The sequence below is a fragment of the Episyrphus balteatus genome, chromosome 2, assembly GCF_945859705.1.
Source record: "Episyrphus balteatus chromosome 2, idEpiBalt1.1, whole genome shotgun sequence".
NCBI lineage: Eukaryota > Metazoa > Arthropoda > Insecta > Diptera > Syrphidae > Episyrphus > Episyrphus balteatus.
Window position 1 is genome coordinate 125,390,273 of NC_079135.1, and position 23,440 is coordinate 125,413,712.

Consider the following 23,440-nt stretch of genomic DNA (forward strand, 5'->3'; position numbering starts at 1 on the left):
AAACTTCATCATCAAAAGTGAGCAAGTATGTCCCGTTGATAGCTATTTCAGTATTGTTGGCCTCCTTTATAATAACATGGTTGTTATTTATAACAATAATACCCTCATCGATTACAAACACTGCATCCCTATGATCTGGTTCTGTATTGCAATGCGCTGTTCCACCAAAGTGCAGTTGTTGAGCACATGTCTTGATAGAAACTTCCTTACAGAATGTAGATGCTGTTGTTTCTACACAATTTTCTACTGCCAGTACATGTTTTCCGCATTCTGCAACCACATTATTGCCGTTGAAGTATATAATTTTACCTTTATGCGCAACAGGGAAGATAATAACCTTCTTACAAACTATCTTAGGTTTAGGATACTTAATTATAAAATGCAATACATTTTCATTTTGCAAAATCTTAACACTAGAGGCTTCCATTAGTTCTACAATGCTTATGTTTACAAATTTTTCGTTTATTGAATTTAAATCAACATCTTTCAAAATTACTGGGTTTACAATTTTTTGCTTTGCAAGTGTTATTGAGGTTATAAGATTTTGTATTTCGTTAATTATAATTCTGTTCCTTGCTAACAAGGTTTCATAAAGATGGAAGGTGTCAATTTGTTGTTTTTTTGAGTTTGCTAAAATACTATTGACTGTGTCTGAAAGCCTGTTAATTTGTTCCCGGTACCTTGTGTTGATAATAACCTGTCTATTATTCGAATTAACTAATTGATCCTGGTTAAATTTAATTTTCTCGAAATCATCAAAATCAGGAGTACCGGCCACAATTTTGAGACCAGTTCCCAAAAAATTAAGACTCCTAGCGTTTCTATGATGAATGTTTATACTTTCGATAAGTGTTTCTAAATGGCTTATATCTATTTCCAGGATTTTACGCATAGGCGACTGCGGAAAAAGATTAGTCATGTTCTTTGACTCATCTACTACTTGTCTGTAGGCTGTTAGATTCGCTGAGTGGCTTAAATAGCCGTAGACTTGCCAGAGAATTACATCACCGTCAACTATTGGTATATAGTTCGAATTGGAATAATTTATTAATTTTCCTGTCGCAGTCGTCATCAATAAAAATAGGATAATCCTGAAAGATGTCGGTTTCTTTAATAAAATCGTTTTTTTTAAGTTTTGATTGTAAAATGTAAAAAAATTTTAATAAATCATCTATTTGAGATTGTCCTTATGGACTACTCTTCCTTTAATTAAAACTGTGGTCCCTAAATCAGCTTCTACTTTTTCTTCTACATAAAGTGGAGTTAGCTTGTTTCCTAATCTTCTGTTCGTCTTCACTAGGACTCTTTCTCCAACATTGAAAATTCTATTTTTCCTTGTTTCATTTTCTCTTTGTAATTGTAATTCTTGAGTCTTTTGAATTTTATTTTTTACCTTTTCTCTTAAATCTGCCGCAGACGAGTGTATTATATCAATAGGTTTCATTTTTGTTACGGAATGGACGGTTCTATTGTATTCTACTGTTGCTAATAGCAGTAGTTCGATTGTGTCTTCGACTTTTCTGTCAAGTTTAAGACATCTCGCGATTTCTAACAGAGTGCTGTGGAACCTTTCCACTTGGCCATTGGATGTGCTGTGTAAAGGTGGAGCATTTACAATATCAGCATTGAAATGATTGAGCAACATTGACCTTATTGTCTCTGATTTTAAAGAAGCTTCGTTGTCACAGAAAATTTGTTTTGTATTGGGAAATATATTTATTATCTCTATAATTGGAATTTTTACGTCTGTAATTGTACGTGATTGTATTGGTTTTACAACCGCAAATTTAGAAAACTTGTCGATACATGTTAAAAAATATTTTTTATCCGTGGAGAATATGTCAACATGAAGCATTTCTCCAGCATACGAGGGTACCGGTGTTTCACCAATCAACTGTTTTTTAGGATGTCTATCGTACTTTGACTTTGAGCATATTTTACAATTTGTCACAACCTCATTTGCTTGTTTGGTCATTTTTGGAAAGAAGTAGTCACATAGAATTTGCTTAACGTTCTCTTGAGCTGCTCTATGAGCTCGGTTATGTTCCGTAATTACAATTTCTTTTTGCTCATTGGGGTCAAATATATCTAATACAAATTTATTAGTATGCCAAAACTTAGTTGATGGAAATAACTCGACTAAATTGTTTTGAATAAAAGCCAGAATTGGTAACTCACAATGAATAACGTTGACTACATCTGTTTTAATTACGTTTTTTAAAGTGTCAATTAAAGTATTTCTATCGGAAAAGTTTATGAAATGTCTAGTTTTCTTACCAAATATTATAAATGTACGAGTTGAAGCGCTTGGAGCTTCCTCTATAATAATTTGATTTCTGAAGCAGTTTAATGGCTTATCTGTTGTTTCGATTGTATAAGTTAGAGATATTTCACTATGCATTGTAGCGGCATTAGAAGATGATTCATTATCCAATGCATGAATGTTTTGTCTTGAAAGCGCATCCGCGACATAATTCTCTTTTCCTGGTTTGTAAAATATTCGAGGATTATGCTCGTCTACAAAAGCTTTCCAGCGCTTAATTTTTGCGTTTGTGTTTTTGTCTGAAACTGAAAATGAAAGAGGCTGATGATCTGTAAAGATATTTAGACTCTTTACTCCGTAAAGATAATTACGTAGGTTTTTTAATGACCATACTATGGCCAAAAGCTCTCTCTCGTTGGTTGCAAATTCTAACTCTTTGCCCTTGAGAGTTCTTGAAATCATTGTTATCGGTTTCCCGTTTTGCGACAAAACCGCTCCGAGACCGTACGATGAAGCATCCGTCGTTAGATCGAAAGGCTTCGTGAAGTCTGGGTATAATAATGTTACGTCTTCTGACGCCAAAATGTCTCTTAGTTTATTAAATGCATCAAATTGTTTGGGACTCAATTCTATCTTAACTTTTTTTGACTGATTAGCACTTATTTTACCATTTTCACCTCCTAATATATCAGTCAGTGGTCTAGCTATTGAGGAAAAGTCTTTTATAAAACATCTATAATAACTCGCTAGTCCCAAAAAAGATCTGAGTCCAAAAAGTGTTGAAGGTTGAGTGAAATTTTTTATTGCTTCCACTTTATTGGGACATGTTTTTATACCATCTTTAGATACCATAAATCCTAAGTATTCAACGTTTGTTTTGAAAAAATTTGATTTTTCACGTGAAACCCTCATATTTGCATCATACAATTTTTTTAAAACAATACTGATATCCTCTACATGTTCTTCTTCAGTTTCAGAAAAAACTATTACGTCATCGACGTAAACATAGCAAATTTTCCCAATATGTTCACGTAGAACATCATCTATGGCCCTTTGGAACATGCTGGGGCCATTTTTTAACCCGAACGGGAGGCGACAAAATTCATATTTCCCTCCATTAACGGAAAAGGCTGTCTTTTCCCGATCTCGCTCGGCTAATTCGATTTGATGAAACCCTGATTTTAAGTCCAAGGTTGTAAAAAATCGTGCCTTGCCTAAATTTGACAGAATTGTTGTGACATTTGGGATGGGATACTTATCATCTATGGTTCTCTGATTTAGCTTTCGAAAGTCTATTACTAGACGTTTCTTTTTATTTCCTATTTCGTCAGTGCCCTTTTTATCAACAACCCAAATAGGATTGTTGTAAGGTGACCTTGATGGTCTAATTATGCCATTCCGTAGAAGATCTTTTATTTCATTGTTAACAAAATCTGTTACACCCATAGGATAGGGGTAAAATTTGGAGTAAATAGGATCTTCACATTCAGTACGAATTGTGGCAACTATATTTGTGTTGTAAGGCAATGCCTCATTTGGATCTGCAAATGTTTTAATTCTATTGTTAATCATTTTTTTAAAGTCGTTTTCTATAGATTTTGGCACATCTATATCCTCTACTCTTGTAAAGTTAACATTCTGACAACTATGAAAACTAATTTTTTCAGAACCAGAATCGAAAATGATTAAGCTTTCCTTTAAAGAAATTGTGGCATTGATTTGCGTTAGCAGATCGAAGCCAATTATCCCATCAAATTTTTCGAGGTGTGGTAGTATAAAGAAAGTACTTGTTACCCCGAAAATTTCAAAAAAACATTTGGATTCAACACTATTGAATCCATGTATGGACTTAACTAGGAACGGAGTATCTACTGGAACAACATTTTTTATTTGGCGTAGCGGCTTAATATAGTTTTTCGAAGCTCCAGTGTCAATTAAAAACTTCATTAATATCCCTCCTACTTTTCGCTGGATGAATGGAAGGAGGGATCTTCCCCTAAAAAATGGACGTAGTCAGAATTTGGTATTTCACTTTCAAATTCATTTGATTGTGATTCTGCCAAGGACTGATAGTCAAACTCTTCCCTCTGAGAAGGATTATCCTGCCAGATGTGATTTAACCTCTGACGTCTTTGTCCAGATTGTCTCTGAACACTATTTGGTCTTTTGAACACTTGGCTTTTGTTGTATGAATTGATACCACTTTTGTTTTGTTCAAAGCTTGTAGGCTGTCTAAATCGCGAAGATGTTGGGTCAACATCCATTTCCTCAACAGGCTCATTACTAATTTTATATTGATGATTATTATTATTATTATTTGAAAGAAATTGACTGTTCTTCGATCTATCTTGACTGAAATAAGGATTCTTTTTAGAGTTATTAGCCTGATTGTCAAAGTTATTACCGTAGTAATTTTTATTTTGATATTTATTCTGTGAGCGTTTTTCTTCAAAATTACGTGCAAAATTTGTTGCAAATAAGTACCTTTCGTTGTTCGACTCTATTTCTTGAGCCAATGCTAGTGCTTTGGGCAAGTCAGTTGGACGAGCCGAAAATAAAACGTCACTCAATGGTTTCCTCAAACCTGATATAAACACTCGCAGAGCGTCAGATCTATATTTTTCGTTGAAAGCAGTGGCTAATGCACTGTCATATGACATATTAGTTTTGTTTGTAAGGAGGGTAAGCTTTTTTTCAATCTCGTCATAATATTCTAGAACGGTAAAGTTCCCTTGCCGCAATGTACTGAGTTCTTGCTCAATTAAATAAATCGGACGAACATCGGCGTACGTAAAATCTAGCCTAGCTATAATAGCTTTAAAATTTAAAACTGTATTGAATGAAGCTAGAGCGGCATCGGCCGGACCTCTTATTTTGTTTCTAATTATCCCAACCGCTTGATAGTGCCTGGAACTACCATCGTATTTCTCAAATACTTTATAGGCGGCGTGTACGGCTTGACGCCAAGAAACATAAGTGCCCTGTTTTCCCTCGAATTCGGGCAACGATTTGACTATGTCTAGGGTTTCCTCACATTTAACACCCTCTCTAATTTCAATATCCTTAAAAACTTCTATTTTATTTTCACTATTATTACTAACACTTAAAAACTCAATAGTTTCATTAAGTTTTTTTTCGAACTCCTCCTTTTGTGTAGTTAAAGCACCACGAACGGCAGCCTCAATCACAATTTTTAATTCTGCCGCGTTCATTGCTTCTTTCTGTTCTTTAGTTACTATATGACCACTAATTCTTAAATATCCTAGTCTTTCTAAAGCTTCATCTAAGCTTTTACTAGAATCTCCCATGAAATTTCATAAGCACAAAATAACACTTGCTTACACTGTTATGTTAAGATAATAAATTAATTTGATGATGTAATACTTAATTTGATAAAATAATAATTTTTTCTTACATTTCCGAATTTATTTAATAAAATATGATGCAGCTTCAATAAAATATTTAATTATTTCCAAATAATCTTGGTTCAGCTTCTTGGTGGGTTCAGCTTCTTTATAAGTTGGGCGCCAGTAATAATAATACGTTTGTATTTGGTATATGATATTTTATTCGAATCTCTTTAAAGACTAAAGACTTACATTCTAACTTAATGCTATTCTACCCTGCTATTGCAATGATAATATTTTGCAGCGTGTGCAAGATATTTCATTGCCTACCTGTTGCTTGTAGCTGACGACGGTGTGAACGACTTCGTTTATAGAAGTCGTCGTGTCAGCATATCATGCTATGTGTCGACGATGATATTTACGACGTGATGACGACGACCGACGACATGTGCGATCGTCGCGCCCGGTGACGACCTAGGAGATCGTGTTCACTTATATTTTTACAAGTAACTATTTAAAAAAATCAAATTATAATTTTTCCTTAATTTTTTTTTTTTTCCATGAAAAGCTTTACATTAAAACTATTTTTAACAAAAGAGAAACTACGTGCGAACCAGTCGTGCATTTTATTTCCTATATATCCTGGGTCGCTTATGAAGAGATCTTTTAAACTATAATAAACATTTACATTATTGAAAGAATAACTTTATACCTACTGATGAATGCACATGCACGAACAACCCATGTCCTTTTTATAACACTTTATTTAAGACACAAACAATAATTTTTCAGATATGAAAAAATAAGATAGAGTTACATCCCGTTTACAGTAACATTTACTAGCTTTTTTATTCTTGTAGAATTCATTATTAATTTTTTAGACACGATGGTTGTTCAAGATCTCAAATATCAAAAAAATAATTTTTAATTAGTTTAGTTGCTTTTTATGTATACAATTTAACAAAACCATATAGGCTTGGCTTTTGCCGTCTGCTAGATTGACAATTATAAAGATAAATTGAACTAATAAAAAGTAACAAAAATTATTTAGTTTAAGATTTTTAAAAGTTTCGACTTATAATTCTTCTTATATCTTTGTCTATATGCAAAGGCGATTTTGGAAAATCGAAAAGTTTTAATTAAATCTTATTATGTATAGACTGGTACACTATGGTGTATACGTAACTTTTTTTTCTATTGAAAAACTTTAACTGATAATTTAAAACTTATTGTATCTCTGACCAATTAATCAAAACAATTAATGATCTTTTCATGGTAATTTTAAATTAATTCATAACTTATCAATCAGCTTTTTGTTACTGTATGGCCAATCTTGGATGTGACAACATAAAAAATTGCGTAAAACTATTTTTTTGTTTCGTTAAAGCTTTAGGATTTTTGTAGGAATCCTATGGAGGTCCTCTTTTATTTTTTACTATAAATCTATTATATATATTAAAGTTTGGTTTTGTGTACGTTCGCTAACCGGCCACACCGACTGACTTATTTTCTTAATTTTTTTTTTTAAATCAAAGAGTCATAAGAGGAGAAGGTTTAATGCAAAAAAAATTTAAGATTTTATAGGGTAAATAGGGGTAACAAGACATTGAAAAAAAAATCATGTGTGCAATTCACACGTGGTAGAAGTGAAACCTTAAAAAATCATTTTTCTTGCAAAAAAAAAAATAGAAAAAATCTACCTATTTTTATTCTATCACCTTCAAATCCATGTTTTTTATATGACAACCTATATAAATTTTATATCATCTGAAAGCTTATTGTCTAAGCTCAAAATATATATATCGATCAGGTCTATGAGACATCTACAAAAAGAGATAGAATTTTTTGAACTCGATCAATTTCCATCAAAAAAAGCGACAAAAAACACGTATTTTTGTCTTCTCACGATATTAAATGCATTTTTTCCCTAAAAAGCTCAAAATATAAATATCGATCAGGTCTATGAGACATCTACAAAAATAGCTAGAATTTTTTGAACTCGATCAATTTCCATCAAGAAAAGCGAAAAAACACGTATTTTTATCTTCTCACGCTATTAAATCCATTTTCTTAACTAACAACCTACAACAACCTTCACCATCTGAAAGCTTCCCGAATAGCACAGATGGGTTTTAATTTAGCAGATGTAACTCCAGTTAAACAATCTAATTGTTTTCCATTAATTTCAGAAACATATTCTTATACAATATTGTAACCCGAACAGCCGCATTTCCCCTCTTGATTTGCAACAAATTTGTGGCAATTCTGTTTTATAAAGGTTAAATTTTGTTATTTCTTGGTCTTATTTGTGTTTTCTGAACTAAAAACTGTTTCATGAAAGTTAACCTAATAAGTGTGCAACTAAGAATGAAGTCTAACATCAGCTTTACTTATGTTGTAGAAATGTTAAAGAAAGTAGTGACTTTTATTATTTTTGTTAGGATTTGTTATAATTAAATGAAGTGTTTGTTTTCGAAAACATCTAAAAAGTTTCCCAAAAGTTATTATTCTAATTCTCATAAAATGTTTATGTCTTATGATGTTATAAAAAAGATAAAAGTCTAAAGTACTAAATCAATATAATACGTATAATAATTATGATTGAAAATGAAAGTTTTAGTCGTTTATGAACGGAAATTGTAATGCGATTACTATTTTTATCATAAAGATTAATGTTTTGCCTCTATAAAATTCACGCGTCACATAAATTATTGAAATTAGAGAAATAAATTGAAAATTAACAAATAATAATTTTTTGTATTTAGGTATAAAAGTTGGAAAAACACTGGGTAATGTTAGAAAATGGAATAAACATCCCTTTCCACTGAAATTTAATATGAAACAGCAACAAGAATATGAAAAATCATTTTAAAATTCATCACGTTAAATCATTTCGAATTTTGGTGGAAGTCAAAATGGCGCTTGTTGCAAGAAACCAAACTAAAACAAGAGAATTTCAAATTAAAACTTTCATGTTATTAAACATATAACTTGAACAAAATAGAAACTTAATGTTGTAAGACAATCCCTTTCAACCATATAACAATTTTGGTGCAACAGAGAAATATGCTAGTTTATAGTTTATACTTTGTCAGGCTTGCCATGGGTATTTTTTGTTTACATTTTTCCTATTTTCCATTTTAAGTGTGTTTTTATTTTAAGTCACATTAAACCTTCAAATGCTAATTGCCATCTTTTTTAAAAACACAATAAATATGAAATTAATAAAAATAAAAATGGCTGCAATCACTTTCGATTAAAAAAACATCTGACTTTCTAGACATCTATTGAAATATGGAACGAATTGTTAAAAAAATATCAAAATTAGATATGACTTTTATATGTGAAAATTTAATTTTTTATTATGTTGGTATTTGTAATAATATTAAAATATTTTTGTTTTTCCATCCAGAAATCTACAATTTTTGTTTTCTGGCCTGTAAATTTGTTTTATTGTCTTAGGCAACTCTGGCATATAATAACACTTCGTTTTGCTTCCATGGATTTACAACTAAGTACTACAACTAGCATCATCTGTCAAAATGGAATTAACAAAAACTATAATTCGGAGCTCCAGAAACATAACTATAATATCATTTGGAAGTCGTTGTTGTTTCAACTTCAATACATAAAAAAATGTTGTAATTCTAGTTCTTTATTTGTTAAACCAAACTTTCAAAAACTTAAGTGTAATAAAAACTCTTGAACGAAAAACAAAACAGTTGAGCTACAGTCAGTGTCAGTAAAAAGTTAACAGTTTACATTTAAAATTCTTTTTTGTCTAGATTTGTCCATTAATTTTATTTTAATAGTTTGGAAGTTTTATTCATGTGTTCCTACTTAATGATTTTTTTAACATTAAACCGGTTAAATATTTGTATGAAAACGTGCTAAATAATTTCGCATGATAATAATTACTATTATTATAATAGTCTTAGATTTGAGAGGAATTGCTCTGCAATATGTTTTTTTTTGTATGTTTTGAACAAATATGATAAAATAAATTCATATACGTACCAATAATAATTGAAATAGCTAGGAAGGTTTTTTTTTTTCTTTGAAAACTAATTAGGTAATGTGAAACTTTCATTAGACGCTGACTGTATATCTTAATGTTGTAGATGAAAAAAAAATGGTTCCTTGACAGTTTGGTTTCACCAAACTGTTAATAAACCAGAATAAAACAAAAAACACTGGGTAAAGAAGAAGACAACAAAACATATGTAGAATGGACTGAGTTACATTGATGTTTGATTCTTGTATCTGAAAACTTTTCTTAGTTTGACATTTGCTAAGCAAAACTATTGAAAAACCAGCATAAAAAAGAAACATCCCTGAATGACAAAGATACAAAATCATATTTACTATTAAGTTACATTGATGTTTGAATGTTATATTTGAATCAGTTCTTGATTTGGCATATGTTTAATCAAACTATTGGTAAACAAAAACAAAATAAATACATTTAAACATGAAATGTATACACTACATATTATGTTATAACAACGATTAAGTGCTTAATTCTATGACCGTTTTTTTTTTGTTGTATGTTGGTTGTTTTGTTTCATTAAACTGTGGAACAATAACTAAAATAAAACAAAAACACCACTTAAGAAGGGATATGCCTGTATACTAGGGTGGATCGATTTTGTTTTTAATATTTTGATATAAACCATTGATAGAATGTTATCAAAAAGGTATGTCTAACTGAGTGAAAAATAAAAAAAAAAAAAACAATCAACTTTTAAATACTTTTTTGTTAACAAATACCTTAACTAATTATGGAAATGGAGAGCTAAACAATTCATGTTTTTTAATTCATAACGCATTTGTTCAGATTTTTCCTAGAGTGAGAATTAAAAGTCAAATATAACTTTTCTTTCATATTTTACACTCAGTGACAACTTTTTATAAATGACCGAAGTCAAAAAAAAACTTAAGTTAAATCGACCCACCCTAACGCTCAATAAGGAAGTTCAAGTATATTTGTATAATAAAGACATCGAATAAAATGTAGATTGTAAAGGGAAATAAAAAAGTTAGTGCTTTCTTAAAAATTGTATTGTTGGTACAAAAAATGATTTTAATTTGTCTTTTACCAACTACTTGAACCATTCCAATGTTATTCAAATATTTTGTTCCATCCTTAAATATTCTAATTAGTATCATAGTTTGAGTGATGTTGTTAAATCGTTTTTTATGTATTTAAAATTATTCAAAACTAAAGATTTTAATTGAGTTACTCACTTGTTATAAGAGAATGCTGCATAAAGGTTTTATCAACATTTTAGTTGAAAGAAATAAAAATCGAAATTGAATAAGAGTAAATATAACTTTTTACCAACTTTTAACTTGGAGACTTGTTTATAATATCTAAACAACATCTGATTTTTTAAAGTAAAAAGTTTGAACTTAATTAAAACCTATAAACAGCATTTCGAATAAAAAAGTTTCAAACAATTTTTTGGGTACAAAAATAAAACTGAGTTACAACGGCATTCGTTTCAGATAACTTCAGTATGATACAAATGCAACAAAAATCTTGTTGCAAATCGTATTTTGTGCTATTCGGGTTACTGTCTTAGCTCAAAATATATGTATCAAGTCTATGAGACATCTACAAAAAGAGCTAGAATTTTTTAAACTCGATGAAATTTCATCAAAAAAAGCAAAAAAAACATTTATTTTTATGTTCTCATGCTCTTAATTCAATTTTTTTGTTTGACAACATATAAAAAATTTTAGACCATGTGAAAGCTTATTGTTTCACCTTGTATAATGATGTATTAATCTTATTTCAAAGATGTCTACAAGAGAAGTTAGAATTTTTTAAAGTCAACCATGTCGAATTTCCAGACTGAGATTACGGTACTTCCTACACTGGTAGCTGGTCATCGCCAGTAGATCTCCACAGGTGTTTTGGGGTATGTTTCAATTTTTTCAATTTAAGATTGTGTAATTTGTAGAGCACGTACCGTTATGTGTGATATATCAAATAAAAGGTTATGTTATCAGCATGCGTATTAAAGTTAAATCAAATTTGTATGTGCACTAGATCAAAAGATATAACGTGTGTTGGAAAAGAACATCTTTTTACCGTTATCTCTGAATTTTTAATATGAAATTTATTGATATTTTGTACAATTATAATTTATTTATTTACCTATCTACAGTACAAATTTCATTCATCTATCTATTAAAACAAAAAAGTTATAACAAGTTGAAGTCGTGTCGCGTTTTCGTTTCATCTTGTTTCAAATCACTACGATACTAAAGAAGTTTTCACTTCAAAAAGAGGCTATATTCTAAACGGTAAGTCGTAAAGAGTTGACTTTTTTTTTTAATGATAGACAAATTTATTCAATAGTTAAAAAAGGTATTGAAAAAACTCAAAAAAATTTCAAAACCAAGTTGTGAAGGTTTTTTTGCAGTCATAGACCTTCGGCAAAAGACTAATTACAGGTACTCAAAATTTTGCACAGAAATTTGAGTTACACCATGAGAAAGATATTTAAAAAAAAATTAGGGGTCTAAAACGGATTTTTTTCATAGGCCCTGTATTTTGAAATAAAAATTTTTGAAAAACAACCTAATTTTTAGATACAATTTGAGTATTCTTTTATTGAAGTGAAAACTTCTTTAGTATCGTAGTGATTTGAAACAAGATGAAACGAAAACGCGACACGACTTCAACTTGTTATAACTTTTTTGTTTTAATAGATTGATGAATGAAATTTGTACTGTAGATAGCTAATTAAATAAATTATAATTGTACAAAATTTCAATTAATTTCATATTCAAAATTCGGAGATAACGGTAAAAAGATGTTCTTTTCCAACACACGTTATATCTTTTGATCTAGTGCACATAAAAATTTGGTTTAACTTTAATACGCATGCTGATCACATAACCTTTTATTTGATATATCACACATAACGTTACGTGCTATACAAGTTACACAATCTTAAATTGAAAAAAATTTTAAAATACCTCAAAACACCTGTGGAGATCTGTAGGCGATGACCAGCTACCAGGGCTGCCACCTTACTCCTTTAGCAGTAGATCTACTGCGTTTTAGCCCAAATGAAAATCTACTCCGCAGCAAAACGAATCTACTCCCCTTTTAAAAATTTTTTTTTTCAAAATTTTAAAAACTGAGCCACGTTAACTCACTCTAAATATATTCACTGAAAAATTCAAATGCAGCCCTATAGTGAGTTTGACGTGAACAAAATTCCAAACGAAAAATTGAATTTCACTTGTTACTTCTGAGTTGCGGGCGAAAAGTTGTTTATGTTCGGGAAACTAGCCTTATTTTTAACTCTTTTTCAGGTAATTCGAGAAGTTACCGACATCTTTTAGCTCAGTTTTATTTTGGCTACTGGTGAAAAGTGAAACTCGCAATACCTGTTAAGATTTCGGGCGAACAAAATGATGTGAAATGACGTGGAACCGAAGATAGAGCTGTTTTTTTTTTTTTACTGTTGAGCTAATTGTTTAATATGTGTTGTAGTAAAATATATTTCTGTGATTTGAATGTTGTTTGTATATTTAAAAATCTACTGCGGTATATTGCAATCTACTGCGCTTTTTCTTGAAATATACTGCGCTCAATTATCTTTGGGGTGGCAGCGCTGCCAGCTACCAGTGTAGGAAGTACCGTAGTCTCAGTCTGGAAATTCGACATGGTTGACTTTAAAAAAAAAAGAGTGTGTGTACACATGTACACGCGACTGAAGTTATACTTCTCATTCAGTATATGTAAATGAATTTCATTTGATATTTTTAATTTCTATTATTAAATTAATTAATCCACACATCGTTTTTTTACATTTTTATCAAGTGAACAATAAATTAATTCTTTCATCCTCCTTGCGTCCATGTAGTTTTCAATTTATTCTGTGAAATTTACACATGTTGTGCGGTTCAGAACGTACGGTATACGCTTAACGAAACTAAATGAATTGAGCATAAAATGTGCGATATGGTTATTTTATGAGAATTGTGTGTGCTTCAGCACTAGTAGTAGCAATATGGAACTTGCAGAGTTGCTACAAAGCTCAAAAGTGAGCTGAGCTCAGCTCACAGCTCAGCTCAAATTTTGAGCTAGCTGACTTTTGAGCTATGTACCATAGCTCAGCTCATTTGAGCTGAGCTGAAAGTCAGCTGAGCTGATGGTTGAGCTGAGCTGTTGGGTGAGCTAAAGTAAAGTGAGCTGAGCTGAGCTGTGATGGGTGAGAGGATACATTGATTTTTATTTGGAAAGTATAATGAAATATGAAGATATTTTAAACTTTTATAAAACACCATAGCTCAAGATGTTTGGTTCTAGTTATTAATGGAATTATTTTAACACATGGATATTTTTATAAATAAAACAGATAATTTTTCGTGATCTTTCTCTTGGTTTTTTTAACCCTAGAAAGATAATCATAATATACGTCTCAGAGACGTATGATTCTAAAAAAGATTTTTGGTCTTATGTTAACACTTTTTGTCATATTTATTTAACTCATTACTTAGATTATTTTAAAGAAGTGATATAATAAATGAAATCAATTTAACAAAAACCCAGAAATTTGAATTGAATTAGATAAAACAGTTCTTTACACGCCATACGTCTTACAGACGTAGATTATCTTTCTAGGGTTAATAGTAAATATATTTCTATTTTTTTAGTAAAATATTTCTTTTTTAATCATAAAAAAAATCAGGTATAATCCGGTTTTACGACTTTTTTCAAAATTCCGAGAAAATCGCGTTTGAAAGTTGGGGTAAATTTTTTTTTCGAAAAATCCCCGAATCTTTGAACGCTCCTGGAAGCTAAACCGCTTGAGAGCAATTTTTGGGAGTGGTGCCAAATGATAGCTTGTGTCATGGGCCTACGCTTTGCACATTATCAGATTTTTAAAAAATCGCCTTCCATGTTAAACCGCCACATCATGCCTTTTTTTTTCAGAATCGGGCTTAACTTTTTTTTTTACCTTTAAGTTCTCCTGGTTTGAGAACGCGTGTACCTACAGGGATGGAAGTTGTACCCAAATGTAGGTTAGAGTCCCCGCTACCTTTTGGCATCAAAAAAATTTTTTTCATTTTTTTCAAAATTCCGAGATATAGGCGTTGGAAGGCTTTGATCTAGAGACAGGGGAGTGGTGCCATATGAAAGCTTATATTCTCAGCTACCCGAAAGTGGTATAATCCGGTTTTTCGATTTTTTTCAAAATTCCGAGAAAATCGTGTTTGAAAGTTGGGGTAAATTTTTTTTTCGAAAAATCCCCGAATCTTTGAACGCTCCTGGAAGCTAAGCCGCTTGAGAGCAATTTTTGGGAGTGATGCCAAATGATAGCTTGTGTCATGGGCCTACGCTTTGCACATTGTCAGATTTTTAAAAAATCGCTTTGCATGTTAAACCGCCACATCATGCCTATTTTTTCAGAATCGGGCTTAACTTTTTTTTTACCTTTAAGTTCTCCTGGTTTGAGAACGCGTGTACCTACAGGGATGGAAGTTGTACCCAAATGTAGGTTAGAGTCCCCGCTACCTTTTGGCATCAAAAAAATTTTTTTCATTTTTTTTCAAAATTCCGAGATATAGGCGTTGGAAGTTGGGGCGCTCACTTTCAGCTCAGCTCAAATGAGCTAAGCTATGGTACCTAGCTCAAATTTGAGCTGAGCTGTGAGCTGAGCTGAAATGTTAGCTTTTTGCAACCCTGGCAACTTGCCACACGCAACTTGCCACATACAACTTGCCACATGCAACTTGCCACATGCAACTTGCCACATACAACTTGCCACATGCAACTTGCCACATGAAACATGTAACTTGCTACGTGTTGTGTGTTTTATGTTTGCCGTACTGTGGCGTACTGCATTTTTAAATACTAAAGTACTGCGTACTCTAAAGGTGAAACGACAGCCCTGCTACCCAGGGTGATCGCGTCATAATCCCTTTGACATTCTTGTCAAAAAGTAAATTTTCATACCCACCCTCCCATAAGAAGTATAACTTCAAAAATTCTAACTTCTCTTGTAGACATCTTTAAAATAAGATTTATACATCACTATACAAGGTGAAACAATAAGCTTTCACATGGTATAAAATTTTGTATACTATGCCAAACAAAAAAATTGATTTAATAGCATGAGAACATAAAAAGAAATGCTCTTTTGTAGATGTCTCATAGGTCTGATCGATATATATATTTTGAGCTAAGACAATAAGCTTTCAGATGGTATTAAATTTTCTATAGCTTGTTAGGGAAAAAATGCATTTAATAGCGTGAGAAGATAAAAATCCGTGTTTTTTTTCGCTTTTTTTTATGGAAATTGATCGAGTTCAAAAAATTCTAGCTCTTTTTGTAGATAGACCATAGACCTGATCGATATATATATTTTGAGCTAAGACAAAAAGCTTTCAGATGATATAAAATTTATATAGGTTGTCATATAAAAAACATGTACATATTTGAAGGTGATAGAATAAAAATAGGTAGATTTTTTCTATTTTTTTTCAAGAAAAATGATTATTTAAGGTTTCACTTCTACCACGTGTAAATTGCACACATGATTTTTTTTTTTTTTTTGAATTTTTAAAAGTCTGCAAAAAATCTCAAACTTATAGGAAATATAGGTTTTAATCATGCGCATGCATGAGTATTTTGCATAAAGTTTAAAAGTTAATATTTTTAAATTCATTTTATGAACTTTCCAAGTTTTGATCCTCTTTTTCATTTGAAAATTAACTAATTACAGAGTCGAAAATTAGAAATAAATACAAGAAATGGCGGAACGAAGTCCGCCGGGTCAGCTAGTATATTTATATTATTTGGTAAACAAAGCATTTGCTTTAATTTTTATTTTAGAACTTGTTTTATTCAATTGCTTGTGTATTAGGAAACTAATTTGAAATTCCGAGCTTGAAACAGAACAAAGCACGTATTTGAATAATTTCAGCAATCGAATTCTGAACATTTTCTTGTTTTTAGACTTGTCAGTGTTTAATGAGTTTCTATTTCAAAATTAGCTAGCTATTTTGTATCCAATGAAAATTCAAATGCTTCTGTCATTTTATTTTAAATCTTTAACCTCATTTTGCCTTGATTTCGACAAGATGATGGTAGAACAAGAAGAAGAAAATGTAAATGGCATCCTGTTCTTTCTCTATATTACTAATTAATTCACAAAAACCGACTACACATTCATTTAATGGAAGAATATATTCTCCCTGGCATTTGTTCTACTTACATTATACAATCAATAAATCTAGAGCGTACTCTATTCTTCCTTCTTCTTAATTCCAAGTGTGTGTGTGTGTGTTTTTTAGTATGTTATACCAGAATCCTTATATCAGCAACTTCCGCGATCTGTCGTCTTTTAACGTTAAAACATTTGCATATTTCGTCGAAAATAGGAATTGAACGGGCGGATGACACCGCGCGACAGGGCTTGATGATACATATCCCAGGGTTTTGTTCCTTCTTCCGACAATCACTTGTCACTTGTTCCCATTATTGCCTTGCAAGCTCAGCGTGTGAATCCCTGTTTTTTTTCCCGTGAGCATCATATAAGAAAACGAACCCGTTGATGTTTTTTTGGGAAGGGAGGTCTGGGGAATCGGGAAAAGGCTGCGATGAAGCGTATTTTAAATAGTTTCTCTCTGTTCCATTTCCTAAATGTGTGCTTTTTTTTGTGTCTTTTGTGCAACGTCATCCTCTATATACGTAGTCTTATCTCTTTGATGGAAGCTTGAAGTTGACATGTATAAATGTGTGCTTGTGTTCTTCACTGATAGGGTATTGTGCTTGGGAAATTGGAAATGCCGACCTTATTTTTGTCGTCTTGACGCGAGAACAAGAGTAAACGAACAGAAATGTCCTCGCTCTTCGCTACGTCTTGACTTGATACGATATATGACAAATATTAGCCTTTTCTCAGGGCATATTGTATTTTCTGAAATGAGACCCTTGAGTGGCTGATTGGGGAGAAGGGATTTCTATACCATTTCGTTACCCTATATCTGTCTCTTTCTATATATACACAGAAGGATTGGTATAAAGTTGATGGCATATATAATAGTGAAGATGAACTTTTGCACCATGGAGGATCTCATAAAGTGCATGGCATCGTTATATTTGTTCCTTGAAGGAAGAAGAATGAGCATGTCATTACTTTTATCCTTCGTGACACATATGAAGGTATAAGAGTGGTAGAATATGCAGAACAGGATTGTCATTATTAGTTTCTTATTTTCTACTCCCCGCTTCTTTCTGTTTTTGAATTCGACACAAAATATTCATTGAAGATTTTGTTTGTTAGCAAAAAGTCACTAAGTTTGTAGGGTTGCCATTTGAAACTTTTACGGGGAGAACATAAAACTGAGCAAAATTGATGGTTAGTTAATTACTTCAAGATGATTGATGGCTTTTGGTTAACAACTATTATTTATTTAACAGAATTTGCCTAATGACGACTGGAGAAATTAAGACAGTTTTGATATTCTTTATTGTTAATCTTGAAAATGGTAGTTTTTGAAGTACCTGCTTTGAAAAACCAATGGGTTCAATTTTTATAATGTAACTATGAAGATTTAAATGTTTTGTGGAAGGAATTAGCTTCTTTAGTTCTTAAGTTTACGTAGTGCAACGGGATAAGCGAAAGTTTTGCTAAGAAGAAGGTTGGAGTTATTGGAGCCAGAAAAATCGAAGATTTCAAGAACTAACTTTCATACAAATATCTAATGTAAAAGGGTGTTTTTTAGTGGGAGCTACAGAATATATTTTTGTAGTTTACACAAGTACATATTATATAATTTCCTTGTTAAAAAGCAATAACTAAGGGTTCAAAGGAAAAAAACAACTTTGAAAATAAACTCAGTTCGAAAAACCAGAATACAACTTATGATTTGTTGGTTAAGAAAAAAAAAATCGAAAATCTTTAAAGCTTTTATTTCAATAATTTGTGTAAGCAAAAAAAAAAAAACAAAAATGATATGCCATTTTTTAGAAACTTATAATAATAACTTTTAGGCAAACTCTCAAAAAAGTCAAAGTCTTCAAAAAATTGATTTTTCAACAAAAAGAAAAATATTTTTGAAAACTTTTTAAGGCATTATTTAAAATTGTATAGGTATGGGAAGAATATGTTCAAAATATAATATTAAAAATATAAATTTCAGAATAACCTATACCAAAATTTTGAGAAAGGCCATCCACCTGTTTCGGCAGTGAAAATATGTTAAGATAAAAGTGCAGATTAAAGGTCGGAATGACAAATACATACTACTTTTTCATATCTCTATCATCGTTTTAATCAAAACTGATTTTTTTGACGTATTTTTTTGGGACTTTGGACCTCCGTTAAATTGTGTGACACTAAAAATCACGTTTCGTGGAGCTTGTTTCACTGAATTCAAAACGGGATTTATAAATTCCGTAACACCCCCAAAATTTGGACTTTGGCCAAAAAACGATTTTTTATACCTGCACCTACAAAAAAAAATTTAGCTACATTGACTATAAACCAATAGTTTTAGATTTCTTGAATGTTTTAGAAAAAAGAAATTTAGACCTTTTCAAGGATGTTTAAAATATGTTAGTTTGGTTGATTCAAACAAAGCAAAACTAAAATATATCTCGTTTGGTTTTGAAATAAACATTATTTTACAGTTCATTTTTTTCGTGCAACCAAACCAAATATTTTATACCTACATTGTTTTTGTCTTACATAGCCGAGAAGTTAGTTAAAAATTCAATTGTTTATTAAAAATCAAAAATTATCAAATTTTTGTGTTAAAACCAAGGAATGTACATATATACCACATTTTATTAATTTTTCATCAACTTATTTCTGAGATACAGAGAAACAACTTTTTTATGACTTTTATTAAAATTAAAATTTTTCAAAAATATTTTGGAATATTGTATTTAACCCATAAATCTTCATATTTATGAAAAAAAAAGTATAAAAAATCAAGATGTCGATTTTAGGTGGCCCACTTAAAAAATTTTGATTAAAAACTATTAACCCTGAAACTCTACTTGGTCCCAAAAATGTATTTCTTATAACAAAAAGGCAATTGTGAACGAACAAATGATGAAAAATCTGTCCTAGCAGTGTTGCCAGAGCCGGCTATTTATCGCCATACAGGCTCCTTGAACTTTTAATTCGCTCCTTAAAATTTTGATTTTCTATTTATCGGATTTTGGCTCTTTGAATTTTGAACTTGGCGATTTAAGACTCCTTTAAAATCAAAGCATTTTACAGCAAAAATCCACAAAAAAAAGTGAACAGACAACCAATTTGCATATATTTCTCATTTGATTTTCATTTAAAATTTAATTTTACGCCCGTAAATCAGCATGAAAACCAGAATATCAACAAAATGAAAAAAAAAGAAAATAATTATACTTGAAGTCTGATAAGCAAAAGTTATTTGAAAATTTAAAAAAAAAGTCAAATTTCATGCCACAAATATTTTTTGCGTTTTTTTGAACCATTTTTGAAAGCGGCTATTTTGGCTCGAAGATTTTTCAAAATCGGCTCCTTTCCTCGAAAATGTTCTGGCAACACTGTGTCCAAGTATAATCTGACTAAAATTTTAATTCTTAAAAAAAAAAACATTTTATAAACTATTGAATCTATGGCAAAAACATATTGTTCTGTCAAGGAAGCTTTAACTTAAAAAAAAAAGTCTTTTTAATCAAGTTTCTTTTATAAAAAAAAGTAAAGATGGCAGCACTGTTTTTTTTTTAAGTCAGGTTGTTAACATTTTTTTCCATCTTCCAATCCACTATCATCCATGCAGACATTGATTACAGGTCCCTTATGATGGTAAAGAGTCTATAACAAGTAAAAAAAAAGCTAAAAAAATGCAACATCAGGTTGAGAGACCCATCACAGAGTGACAGCAAAAAGGGAAGATACAAAATACACAGAGGCCTCCAATAAGGAACAAAAAAAGAAAAGAAGAGTCGGAGACAAATCTGTGAGTTAGTTGATAAAATGAAGGCTTTTGTTCGAATCTACTTCTAACCGGCATCTGATTTTCTTTTTTCCTTCCGGTGATGGTGGTCGTTATATGCATATACAAAAAAGGGAAGCCAATTTTAGTTTTTCTTTTTACTCCAAATTGTCGCCTATATTCTATTCTATTCATACACATTCATGAAGTCGGTATGGTAGTTTTTCTTATTTCTTTTTTTTTCTTCTATAATTTTTGCCAACGAGTTCATTTACATTTTGAATTATTACACATAAGCTATATGAACATTAAGTGGGTGGTAAAAATGATGGTAGTGGTGGGATGGTTTTAGGTTATATTGGAAGGAGGAAATGTTGACTCAAAGAACTGAAAATCGTGCTACGTGCAGCAATATTTTATTTATCTGCAATGTACATATGCTTAAGATGTTTTCATGCATTTTGTTTTGTGTTTATGTTATGGAGAAAGAGAGGAAGGAGAATGGTTATTTTTTTGCATGAAAAGAATACTAACATGACATTGGTGTGCAATTTTATTTTTTTATCTTTGCCAACTTTGTGTCTTCTTCTTTGGTGATTTATTCTGATAGAAGCTTGTTGCAGAGGGCAGTTATTGATTTTTTCTTATTTATCTGTCAATACATTGTAAGCATTTAGAGTAGACTTGAATTTTTTAAAACAGATAAAAGAGGTATTTTGTTATATGTATGTTTGATTTGTTGAAAAGATGTGTAGGGCGTATACGTAACCTTTTTTTTTCTTCAGTGAATAAATTGAATAGGAAATTTCAATTGAATTGAATTATTTGTTACCTCTATTATGTCTGAGTACTAAAGCTTAATGTTAAGATTCTGATTAAGGTATTCATATTCAAAACAATAGGAATTAGAGAGCATAAGTCGTATTCACAAAACGAAAAGCTATCTAAACCTTAATGCTTCCTTATCAGCTTACATTTCCTATTTAATGTGTAGAATTTTAAAGAGATTATTGCACATTAGCAAAGAGGATATAAATGTATATAAAAGGCATTGAATAAAAAAGGCTCCATTGTAACAAACAAGTCTTGAAGAGATATTAATGATACTTCAAGGTTTATTTCTGTTTAATTAAGATAAATATGTACATGCACTTATGGGGTTCATGACTTGGCTTTCACAAAGTCATAAAACACAAAAAAAGGGATTATAAAAGATCAAATAAGTTTGTGAACTTTGATGTTGTATGTAGGTATTTAGTTAGTACACAGTTTTTTATTCAGGTTTAAAGTCTCAAAGTCTTTAAATCTGCGTAAAAAAAAAAGAGGTTGTCTGTAAAGCCGGTTTACGGACGATGATCTTACGTGATAACGTCGTCAGAAAACAGGTTGTGTGCTTTTGTTTAAAATGAGTCAATTGAAGCGTTTACTTTTTTCAAACAATCATAATTTACAAGAAAAAGCTAAAAAAAAATACCTTTTTTATTTTCTCATCATATTAATTTTTTTATTCTAAAAGCTTACAAAAAAAATTATGCAATTTAAAAGCAAAGTATTTCTTCTTAAGAATTAAAACATTTTTAAATTTTTACAATGCGCAAAAAATATAAAAATAATTTATTGAAAACAATCATTTTCATCAAAAAAAGCAAAAAAAAACATGAATTTTTATCTTCTCACGTCATTAATTCCATTTTTTTCCCTAACAACCTATAAAAAATTTTATACAATCTGAAAGCTTATTGTCGTAGCTCAAAATATTTATATCGATCAAGTCTATGAGACATCTACAAAAAGAGCTAGAATTTTTTGAACTCGATCAAATTTCATTAAAAAAAGCAAAAAAAAACATTTATTTTTATGTTCTCACGCTATGAAATCAATTTTTTTGTTTGATAACCTATAAAAAACCTTTCATATGACGGATCAATCTCATTAAAAAAAGCAAAAAAAAACATTTATTTTTATGTTCTCACGCTATGAAATCAATTTTTTTGTTTGATAACCTATAAAAAACCTTTCATATGACGGATCAATCTCATTTCAAAGATGCCTACAAGAGAAGTTAAAATTTTTTAAAGTCAACCTTGTTGAATTTCCAGACTGAGATTACGATACTTCCCACACTGGTGGCTGTTTGGGGGCAACAGATCTCCACTGGTGTTTTGAGATTTTTCGCAAGATCCTTGTTTTAACATTGTGTAGCTTGTAGTTAGTCTACCGTTATATGTGATGTACTAAATGAAAGGTAATTGTATCAGGATGCTCATAAAAGTTTAATAAAATATCTATCTGCTCTTGGTCAAAAGTTATAACCTGTTGAATTCTAAAATTTTATTTTACAGTTATCTCCAAATTATGTTTACGAAAATGATTGAAACTTCTCACACATATAGTCGTAGTCATGGTTTATCATTACTCCATATACTTTATTCTTGTATCTATTAAAGAAAAAAAGATAAAAATAAAAAACCATGAAAATCGGTTAAAAACTGTCAAAAAACGTGTTTTTTAAAAACTTGTTTCTTCCGTTTTTCAGTCAAAACTCACTAAACGATTCCAAGTTTTTGCACATGTATGCATAAGGGCAAAACCTACATGTCCTATAAGTTTGAGAATTTTTAACGCTCCAAAAAAAAGCTTAAAATCAAAAATTACCCAAAAATACCCCTAAAAAACAAGGTGTTTTTCAAAAATTCATTCACGCAGAGTGTTGGAAAAAAATCCGTATCATGCGCCTAATTTTTTTTCCCTCATCTTTCACCTGGCATCTTTAGAATTGTCAAAAAAAAATTCCTTTACTCAAAATCATCATTTTGTCATAGCCCCAACACGTGTACAACGTTCAAACAAAACGTTATAGCTTAGTATCAAA

The 23,440-nt window shown here is 30.8% G+C and overlaps 1 protein-coding gene across 4 annotated transcripts in view; it reads right to left on the reverse strand.

The window, feature by feature from the left end:
• Positions 1-23,440, reverse strand: part of LOC129911385 (uncharacterized) — a 163,379-nt gene that overhangs the window by 98,470 nt on the left and 41,469 nt on the right. The gene's annotated exons all lie outside the window — the stretch shown is intronic.